Genomic DNA, 10,708 nt, shown 5'->3' with positions numbered 1-10,708 from the left:
GAAGGAAGGGGGAGGGAGGGAGGAAGGAAGGAAGGAAGGAAGGAAGGAAGGAAGGAAGGAAGGAAGGAAGGAAGGAAAGAGGTGGGCTGGAGAGACAGCTCAGTGCATAAAGGTGCCTGCCAGCAAGTCTGATTACCTGAGTGCAATCCCCAAAACCTACATGGCAGAAGGAGAGAAAAACTCTACAAAGTTACCTGTGACTTACATGTGCACACTGTAGCATGCAGCTCCTACCACACATATAATAAAATAAATAACGTGTCAAAATAAGGCAAACAAGACAGAAGGAAATAAGCTGAGGGCCTCTCAAACCTAGGGCTTCAGTTCTTGCCACTCAAATGAACAGAAACCTATCTCTGGAAAACACCTTCCTCAGCCTCTTAGCTAAGGTTAAATGATCTATAGAGAGGTTTATGGAGTGTTAAATCTATATCTTATTAACACGATTTGCCTCCTCTGCCCCTCACTGTAAGAGGCATTGCTATCCCCCTCTAATCAAGGGGCCAACTGAGGCTCAGAGTGTCAGCTACCCATGGGCATCCAGCTAGTATCAGGCAGAACCAGAGTTTGAAACCAGGCCTGAAACCCCAGGGCTTTTGTCCTTTCTACCCCCTGCTTCTAAAGGCATAAAAAGAGAAGGGGGCGGCATTTTTGTTATTTGCTTTCCAAGTTTTCTGAAAGCATTTATTGAACAACTGCTGTGCACACATACTAGATTCCAAACCCAAGACATTTCCCAGCCCTCACTTTGCTTCCCACAGGGTTTAGGATACTTTCAGAAAGGGAGTATGGAGCTAAAGAGGGAGATGGAGCTAAAGAGGCCCCTGGATGGGCAGAAGGCTAGTAGAGCTGAGGTTTCTGGGGAACTGGGATGTTATCTCCTGGTGGAAGAGAAAGGTAACAAAGAGCCCCTCTAAGGCCATGGCCAGCTTCTCTGTTAGCTAATCCCCTGGGAAGATCTAGAAGGCAAAGGTGGAAGATGAGAAATTAAGTTAAGCAAACTGTTTAATCAAGTGGAATAGTATACACCCATTGTCAGTAGACATCATTAGGCAACCTCTCATAGTCAGTAAGTCTGTCAAAACATCTACAAGACCTTAAAATTTTCCAGCCTTCCTTTCTACTAATCCCTGCAGTAAGAATTTTATCATGGAAAAAATTCAGAAATCTAGGCGAATATTAATAGATGAAAATATATGAGAGGAGTAATAATGTTTACACTGCCTCCAAATGAATTTTTAAATTTTATTTGCTCATTCATTTGTTAGTTAGTTAGTTAGTTTGTCTTTTCATACAGGGTATCTCTGTGTAGCCCTCCCTGACTGTTCTGGGACTCAATCTGTAGACCAGGCTGGCCTTAAACTCACAGAGATCTGTCTGCTTCTGTCTCCCAAGTGCTGGGATTAAAGGCGTGCACCACCACTACCCACTCCAAATGAAATTTTAAAAATCAGTGCTTTGCAACCAAAAAGGAAAGCTGGGCTGGCAATATGGCTTGGTTAGTAAATGAGCTTGCTAAGCAAGCTTGGCAGTTCAAGTTCAACCCTGCAATGTACATAAAAAGTCTGGTGCTGCCTTCCTGGTGTGTGTGAGATCCCAGCACACCTAGGGCAAGACGGAAACTAGGAGGAACCCTGAAGGGAGCTTGACACAAGCAGCGCGCAGCAGAGCAAAAACAAAAGACTCTGACTCCAAGTGGAAAAAACTTCTGACTTTCAGAAGTTTCCTCTGACCTTCACATGCCTGGTGTGGAACTAGCATACAAATACACAAACACACACACACACAAATACACACACACACTACACTACACATATACATATACACACACACTACACTACTCATATACACACATACAGACAACATACAGAGACACACATACACTCACATGTACACACACATACACTCACATATGGACATATACAAACATACACATACATGCACACATATGCACATATGCACACACATACACACATATACACATACACAGAGTGTACATCCATAGCTGTATGCACACATAAATACATACACTATACTATACATAGATGTAATTTTTAATGTGGCTATATCTTGGCTCTATATATTTCTGTTTAAGTGCATATAGGTAATATTCATTCTCTTTAATGATCATGCATTCTTAGCACATTCACTGAATGAGTGCAATTAAGAACGCCCACTGTATGCCCTGTTCGTTGTGTGCACATACTGTGTACCATTGTGTCTCTATGTAAGTCTCCTGGTGCTAGGTGTTTGGATTTCCTCCATATTTTGATAGTGTAGAATCAGTGAATTTCCTTGCATGTGGATCTTTTTATTTAAGTGCAAATCTTTCTTTAGGATTCTTAGAAATCGACTCCTATGCCTGAGAATATTACCAATGAGAATATTATCTTTATCCCACATGCTCCCTCAGGGACACATAGGAAATGCTTTCCTCTGCTCTCAGGATAATGCTGGCAAATCAATTGACCTGAAATTCCTCAGGGTTCATCTAAATGTTCCTTCCTTCTCAATTCATTTTAATCTTTCCTCTTAAAAACTATCATCATCATCATCATCATGTGTGTGTATGTGTATATATATGTGTGTATGCATGTGTGTATATGTGTGTATGTAGGTGTATATGTTTGTGTGTGTGTGTGTGTGTGGGTGGGTGGGTGGGTGGGTGGGTGGGTAGGTGGTATAGTGGTTGTGTAATGCTTGGAGTACAGCCATAGAGATATACGTCAGACTGTTAATAAAACAAAGAAAACGTCTGTGAATCAGGAGCTGGAGAGATGGCTCAGAGGTTAGGAGCACTGGCTGCTGCTCTTCTAGAAGACCCAGACTTGATTCCCAGCACCTGTGACAGCTGTCTGTCACTCCAGTTTCAAGGTATCTGATATACTTTTCTGAGCTCCACAGGCACCAAGCACATAAGTGGTTCATGGATACTCATTCAGGCAAAACATCCATACACATAAGCATTTTAAAAAACAAGAATGGAAACATCTTGGGAAATGAGGATCAAGGTGAAGTACGAACATTTTATTTTCCAGCTTAATTAAAATTTCACAACTAAGGGAAGTAAATAATTATTAACACCAAGAAACTTTTCATAGAACCCAAAGTGGGAGGGGGAGCCAACATGAAGCCAAGCTTGGTTTCCCTAGCAGCTAATGGAAGAGAACAACAGGGAACAGGGATGGAATGGCCGAGATTGTCACAGAGAACCCATAACTTCACTGTGGTTGAGAAAATGGCCTCTGGGAACACCGCCTTGCAGCTCAACTCCTGCTTGCTAATTTTCTTTACTTGGGCTCCATTGCTGCTTGGAGCCTCCATTCCCAGATGAGAGATGCCATACCTACCGCTTGTAAGGCTCAGCAAACATACTGTCCTCCATAGCCTTTTCCTACCTATCTGACACCGAGAGAAACCCTGGGGATGGAGCAGAGAGGTTCAATCGTATTTCAATCAGAGTTGAAATATTGAATAGAGGTTCAATAGGAGCACAGCTGGTGGATGTTAAATGGTAAATCCATATGTCTCTATAACAAGATTAGAAAGAAAGCATAATTGCTAATAGGCATTAAGAGTGGTTGGTTGAGTTATACCTCATCTGTAGAATGTTTTCCTAGCACACAAGAGGCCCTGGGTTTAGTGCATTGCAAGACAAAAAGAGAAATTGGTAATTGTAGAATTTTTGTTTTTACTTCTGTCAAGTCTTTTAAAATATTGTTACATACATACATACGTACATACATATATGCATGCATAATACAAATATCTATATGTGCATTTTGCCTGTGTGAACTGTGTACTGTGTGTGTGCCTGGTATACAGGCTGTGGATTCCATGGGCCTGGAGTTGTGAGTAGTTGTGAAGCATCACGTGGTTGCTGGGAATAGAAACCAGGTCCTCTGCAAGAGCAGCCAGTGCTTTAAGCCACTAAACCATCTCTCCAGCCCCCACTAAGCCTTCTTGTAGTTAAAAACCAGAAGTAGAGACTCATTCCAGTCCTCAGGAAACTGAGGCAGGAGGATTGAGAGTTTTAGGCCAGCCTGGGCTATACAGTAAGTCCCAATCTCAAAACAACCAAACCTAAAACAGCTCTAATGAACTGTAAACTAAGGTGATGTTTTTCTCTAAGCAAATGTAAAAGGACAAAGAAAACAAGTCCTCTAGAGAACTTGCAGACAGCCTGCGGCATCCTCCCAGTGGAAACAGGTTTAAAGACGAAAGGTCAGTCAAAAGTCAGTGTGTTCTAGGGTAGTGTGTTTGCCTAGCTTTCAAGAAAGCCCTGGTTCCATCCTTACACTGAAGAAATCAGGTTCAAATTCATGATTCTCCTGCCGTTACCTGCCACATTCTGGGATTTACAGGCACTTACCACTGTACTTGGCCTAATTATCCCCGTACCCCTATTTTCACAGTTTTAAAATGGGGTAACTGTATTAACCCGATTAGATGACAGTGACAGTGTCTGGCCCATCACATCCCCCTGCAGGTATCTCTTAGCTCCGTGGTTCTCAAATTTCCTAATGGTGTGACCCTTTAATATAGTTGCTTGTATTTTGGTGACACCCCCCCCAATGATAAAATTATTTTTGTTGCTACTTCATAGCTGCAATTTTGCTACTGTTATGAATCACAATGTAAATATCCAATATGCAGGATAGCTGATATGTGACCCCTGTGAAAGGGTCACTAGACTCACCCCCCTCCCCAAGAGGCCATGATGCACAGCTTGAGAACTGCTTGCTCTCTTAAAAGAACTCCTTCCCCCTTCCCCTCCCCCACCCCCACACAGAAGGGTGAAGAGAGTGTGCTCTGCTCTGGTCCGGTATTGTTTGGGGTGCCCACAATTCCCCTAAAACAAAAGACGCTAGAGGAATCAGTGGGCCTAGCCACTGTCCTCTCAGTAAGATCCCCAATCTTCCTTGAACCATGGTGTCTTTGATGGGATTCTGGAGTTAGTGGCTCTAGTCCAGGTGAGGTCGCCTCTTACTATGTGACCAGTGGTCTCTGCACCTGACTCTCCTGGGTTTTAGAGCTTCAGTTCTCATCACTGTGAATCACTAGACACTTAGTCAGTCTCCTTAAGGAAGTCCAGTCATTCTGGAGTCAACTTAGGGTGACAGATAAGAGCAGAACTGCTCAGAAGGGAGAGTTAGGACTCTCTCTTATCAGGCTACAGATGTCTGCTGGATGTGTTCTATGTGTGCAAGGTACTGTGAAAGTCTGTAGGAATGCCTTCACAGTGTAGAATGAGACTTGGTCATGACCTGTCCAGAAAGGACCAGCCCCTTAGGCCACCTAGGTCTATCTAGGGGCTTCTTTGAGAGGTAGACAGACAGGACAGAGAATCCCTGGGTTTCTTTCCTCCACACTTCCTGGCCTCCACATTCAGTGAGGCCTCTCTTGCCTCAGCATGGTTTTCATAGAAGAACAGAGAATGCTGGGTCATTTTAGCCAGGTCTTTCCCACCACCTTGGTGTAGCTCTCACATATCTTCAAGTACCTTGGCAAAGTCAGAGGCTCAGAGCTGGAGAAAAACAAATCTTGAGGGTTAGTTCACCTTGCTTCTTTAACAGGCAAGGAGATAAATCTCAGTGAGACAAGGAGAGAACACGGGCAGACACTCAGTAAACACCATCATAGTGACAGGCTAAGAAGTTCAAAATGACCTCATCTGACCCCATGTCAACCCAGAAGTAGGTATTACTTTCCTATTTAAAGGGACGTGAAAGTGCAAAAAGTCAAATGAGTACAGTCGCCCAGGATGTGCCCGTCTAGGTATTACTCTGTGGAGCCCAGGCTGTTCTGGTGTCTGCCACCTTTGAGTGGTAGACAGACAGAACAGGGAAGAAAGATAGGAGAAAATCCCTGGATTTCTCTCCTCCATACTTTCTGGCCTCCACATCCAGTGTGGCCTCTCTTGCCTGAGCCACTTCTTTCATCGACGTGGTCACTTTTCTTAAACTCTGACTCAGCCCACGATAATGCAGGAGTGGGGTGACAGACTTTCCCAGCTAAGCTCCCTAGCAATGCCGTGGGAGCATCACTCCCTCTGTAGACACATTCTAGAAAGAGGGCAGCAACTGTAGGAGCAAGGGCTTCCTCTGGTCCTGGTGTACTCGATGCGGGACTTTAGCACGGGGAAGCCAACGTGGTATGGGTCCAGGGAGGCTCTGGCTGGAACCCACTGGTCTCTGCGTTGTGCTAAGAGTCTGACTGATTCCCTAACCTGCACCTGCTGAGTCACTGTCTTCAGTTTGCCGGGATTAACAGCTTCTTATCTGAGTCTTCCTCCCTCTCAGATCATATGTTGACCTCTTGATTTGCTGATAATAGTTTTCTGATTCAGTTCCTGAGAATCAGTAACTCTTTTTTTTTTACTATATTTTGTACTCGTGTACGTGCGTGTGTGCACACACACGCGTGTGTCCGTGTCCGTGTCCCTATACATGGAGAGCGGAGAGCAACCCAAAGGCTCTCTTTCTCCACCAAGTGGTTCCTAGGGATTGAACTCAGGTCATAAGGCTTGGTGGCAGGCATCTCTACCCACTGAGCTGTTTTTCCAGACCTAGAAGGATCAATAACTCTTGATGACTTCGAGGCCAGTAGTCCTGTCCCAAAGCACATGGTATATGACAAGGAACATGTTTCCCTTTGGTGTTCATAGAAATAGCACCTGAAGTGTATACTGTCGAGCCAGACAAGCACAGCACTCGGTACACTTACAAAGCAGGAGAATACAGTACAGCATGCTATTCTATTTGAATTACTCAGAAATTTCCTTAAAAGTCTTAGGTTTTCAAGTGTTTGGGGATTCCAATAATCCAAGGTCAGCATCTTAATACCAGTTAAGTCCAGTTAAGTCCAGTTAAGTCCACAGCACAGAGTTATGCCTGCTAAAGATAGGCCAGCACAGCGAAGGGACAGCACAGTGAAGGGACAGCACAGTGAAAGGACAGCACAGCGAAGGGACAGCACAGCGAAGGGACAGCACAGCGAAGGGACATTTTATGTTTATGACCCTTCTTCCCAGTGACTTACTTAGTAAGGTTTGGTAAAGTACTCTGTCTTGTCATTGAGGACACGGGGCGTGGGGAAGCTTCTGGTACAGCGTCACTGATGGTGGTCCACGGCCCCATGGTGACTGAGGTATTGTCCCTATAATCCCACACCGGTCCCTTCAGGGGCTATTGTCATATCTCTAGCAGAGCTGGGAGAGACAACTGCTACTAACAATGTGGAAACTTAGGCCTGGAGACATGGTGACATGTTCAAGTTTTGAATGGTGGAGAGTCAAGCCTCCATTTTCCCCAAAGATGATCTGAAGCGAGTTAGTCAGTGGTCTGATGACCCCACCCTCAGCAGTGACCCCCATTGACCCTACCCTCCACGGTGACTCATCCTCAACAGTGACCCCTGACCCCACCCTCAGCAGTCCCCAAAGGTTTCCTAAGGCACAAGTCCTCTCACATTGTTCATAACATGGAGCCCCAAAGATTTTCTTCGTTTCCCCAGGCTGTGGAGATTGCTCAACTGATAAATTCCTTGCCACATAAACATAAGGACATGAATTCAATATCTAGCATATAAATAGCCAAATAGAGCAGTGGGACTCTGAAACTCCAAAGTCAGGGGAGATGCAGCTGGGCAGATCCCTGGCATTGCTGGCTAGTAGTCTAGGGAAACCAGTGAGCTTCAAATGTTGTCTCAAGAAGGCGGAGAGTGGCCTTCCCAGCATCCTGCAGAAGCCCACAGCTGAGGCCCTGCATAGCAAGAGACCAGTGGATTGGTAGTTTGTGGTCCAGGAACCCATGAGATTTCAGTATCACCCACAGAAGCCTGGGCTGCCCATGGGAGGTTTACTTCCACCATGCCTCAGAAGTACAAGAGCCACTCTCCCCAAAGGCCCACTTCTCCCCACAGTTCCCTCCTCCTGAGAGTGGATTGATTAACCCTTACCCTTTCCAGGTTATGCCTCTGCCTTCCGCCTTACGAAGAGCACTGGAAGACCACAGTAGGGCAGTGATGAACCCAAACTGTCTGCACTCATCTCTGGGCTTTTGCAGACCCCTTAGGTTCACACTGCAAACCTGAGGCCAAGACACAAAACAAGTTGATATCCACGAAGCAGGTATTTCTGTGGTACCCCTTCCCCACCAACCTGGGCCTCTTCTCTCCCTCCCTCAAGCCACCCCTTCAGTTCAGTCACAGGACTTGAAGGGGTCAGAAGGCCCCTTACAGTTAATCATGACATAGAGTTCCCATGGGGTCTTTCTTCCCAGGCACAATGTATCAGTGCATGAGGAGACCTGGAGATTCCAGAATGACCCGTTAGATAGCAGAGGAGGAAATGGAGCCTGGCTGGAAGTGGAGGGGACTTGGTGTCATAGTGGCTGGTGGCTTGCCTGGGATCTGAACATCCCAGTCACCCCTATAATGAATCTGCTATGATACACTGCCTCTCAGAGGCCGTGTGTGTCCAAGAAACAAACAGCTCCTCAGGTTGGAGGATGCACCGAGAAATCCCGTGCTGGTAACGCCAACTACACCCTTGCCCACTCTCAGATGCCAAGGAAAGACCAGCCAGTGTCTGACTCAGCTAGAGCTTTCAAAGCTGAGGGTGAGGTGCAGAGGCTTTGGACCCGGATGATGTGGGGGCTGGGCAACATCAACATGTCTGGAAAGCACATCCCATCGGCCATGTTCTTAGCAAGCTTCCCCACCAGTCTTCTCTTAGCTCTTGAATTTGGCACACAGAGGGGAACTGTCTGCCACCAGGGGTGTAGACCTGCCTGAGCTCACCATCCAGCCTCTGACCTAGTTGGCTGTCCTAGCATTGCTTCCCTGTCTTGGTTTCTGAACTTTGAGCTTTAGGCTGACATCATGAGCAGGGACAGTTTTGAGGAAAAGGCAAACAGTCAAACACATCCTGTATGTTTCCCCTGCTCTTGACCTCTGGCTTCGCTACCAGCCTCCTTTATGCAAAACAGCAGGAAAGGCTGTGCTACTCAGGAGAGGCTGGAAAGAGCTAGCTAGTCAGGAAAGAAAGTCCAGAAGCAGCTTTACATATGGCTGTGGCCAAAGATGGAGTTGCTGGGACCATCATATCAGCCTCTTCAGGGGCTCTAAGGGCTGCCTTTCTCCTCCTTCCTTGCCACCTTCAGGGTCCTCTTCTCAGCTCTCAACCCTTAACCCTACCTACTTCACCCCAGTGCTGGCAGTGTCAACTGGGTGCGGTCCTCCATGTTGACTGAAAGAATGCCCTACCTGCTGAGCGTATACAGAGGCCACCAGGCCTTCCAACGGTGGGGAGCTCCAGGGGAATTCATATTCTTGGTTCCGGGACTGATTCACCAAGTCAGTCAACACTGAGTACTGGGGGGGTGGGGGGTGGGGAAGGAATTCCCATCTCCCTGCAGCTCCTTCTAAGGGCATCTGGGTCAAGTCAAGCAACTCGGGGATAATTAACTATGCTGGTGGCACACTGAACAGCCTACCCCAGCCTCTTTGGTCCTGGGATGCGGAGGAGGCCAAGGTGTGGAAGCTAAAGGAGACGTGAACATAGGAAGAATCTGTGGAGTTATTTGGGGCTTTGTTGCTAAAACATTCTCACTCCTATGTACACTAGGCCGGCCTCAAGTAAGGTTCCCCCACCTCAGCTCTTTAAGTGCTGGAACTACAGGCAAATACCACCATGCCATCTCTTAACTATGCCTGGCCAGCCCACCCACTCTTCATGACTTCAGAGGCCTCAAAAAGCCCAACTCAGCCAGAAAATGGAGATGCTTAGAAGATCCACCCCGAGCACAACCTTAGGCAAAGTGACACATCTTTGTTCATGGTTCTTCTCTCCCCCCACCCCCATGGCTCCTTTCTTGAGAACACAACCAGGGAACAAATGCTTATTTGGAAGTTTAACAGAGAAGTCTTCTCCTGCCTCAGGCATCTCTGAGAAGTCTTCCAAGGTGAGGGGCTTTCTCATTCCTGCTAGGGGAGCACTTCTCAACCTTCCACATCCTTTAATACAGTTCCCCATGATGTGGTGAGTCCCAATAATAAGTTTTGTTGCTACCTCATAGCTGTCATTTTTCTGTTGTAATAATGTAAATATCTGGTATACAATGGGGTTAACCTCAAAGAGGTTATGACCCAAAGGTTGAGAACCACTGTACTAGAGGAACTTTAAGCATCTCCATGCTGGAAGCAGTCTTGAGAGAAAGCCGGTGATAAGTCTGGTGTAACTAAGTTAGGGCTCAGAAGGAGGAGCAAGTGGGCAGGGATGTGTACCAAAACCTCCTGAGCCTGCCTCCTGCAGGGAAGAAAAGCACTGTGCTTTGCCTGAATTACTTCCTCCACCTGTAAGATACTCACGGATCGGCCATGTTTCTAGCAGTTTTTTTTTTTTTTTTTTTTTTTTTTTTTTTTTTTTTTTTTTTTTTTTTTGGTTTTTCGAGACAGGGTTTCTCTGTGTAGCCCTGGCTGTCCTGGAACTCACTTTGTGGACCAGGCTGGCCTCGAACTCAGAGATCCACCTGCCTCTGCCTCCCGAGTGCTGGGATTAAAGGCATGCGCCACCATGCCCGGCCTCTAGCAGTTTTTAAGATTACGTTTAGTATGGAAAATATGTCCCCTGCTTAAAGCTTTGTTATTCTTCCTTGTGTGAAACAGGCCATTTAAGTCTACTCCTTAAACAGGCACAAACCACATA

Source organism: Mus caroli, chromosome 2 (genome assembly GCF_900094665.2).
Source record: "Mus caroli chromosome 2, CAROLI_EIJ_v1.1, whole genome shotgun sequence".
In the NCBI taxonomy this organism is placed as follows: Eukaryota; Metazoa; Chordata; class Mammalia; order Rodentia; family Muridae; genus Mus; species Mus caroli.
This window is presented reverse-complemented; position numbering follows the sequence as displayed.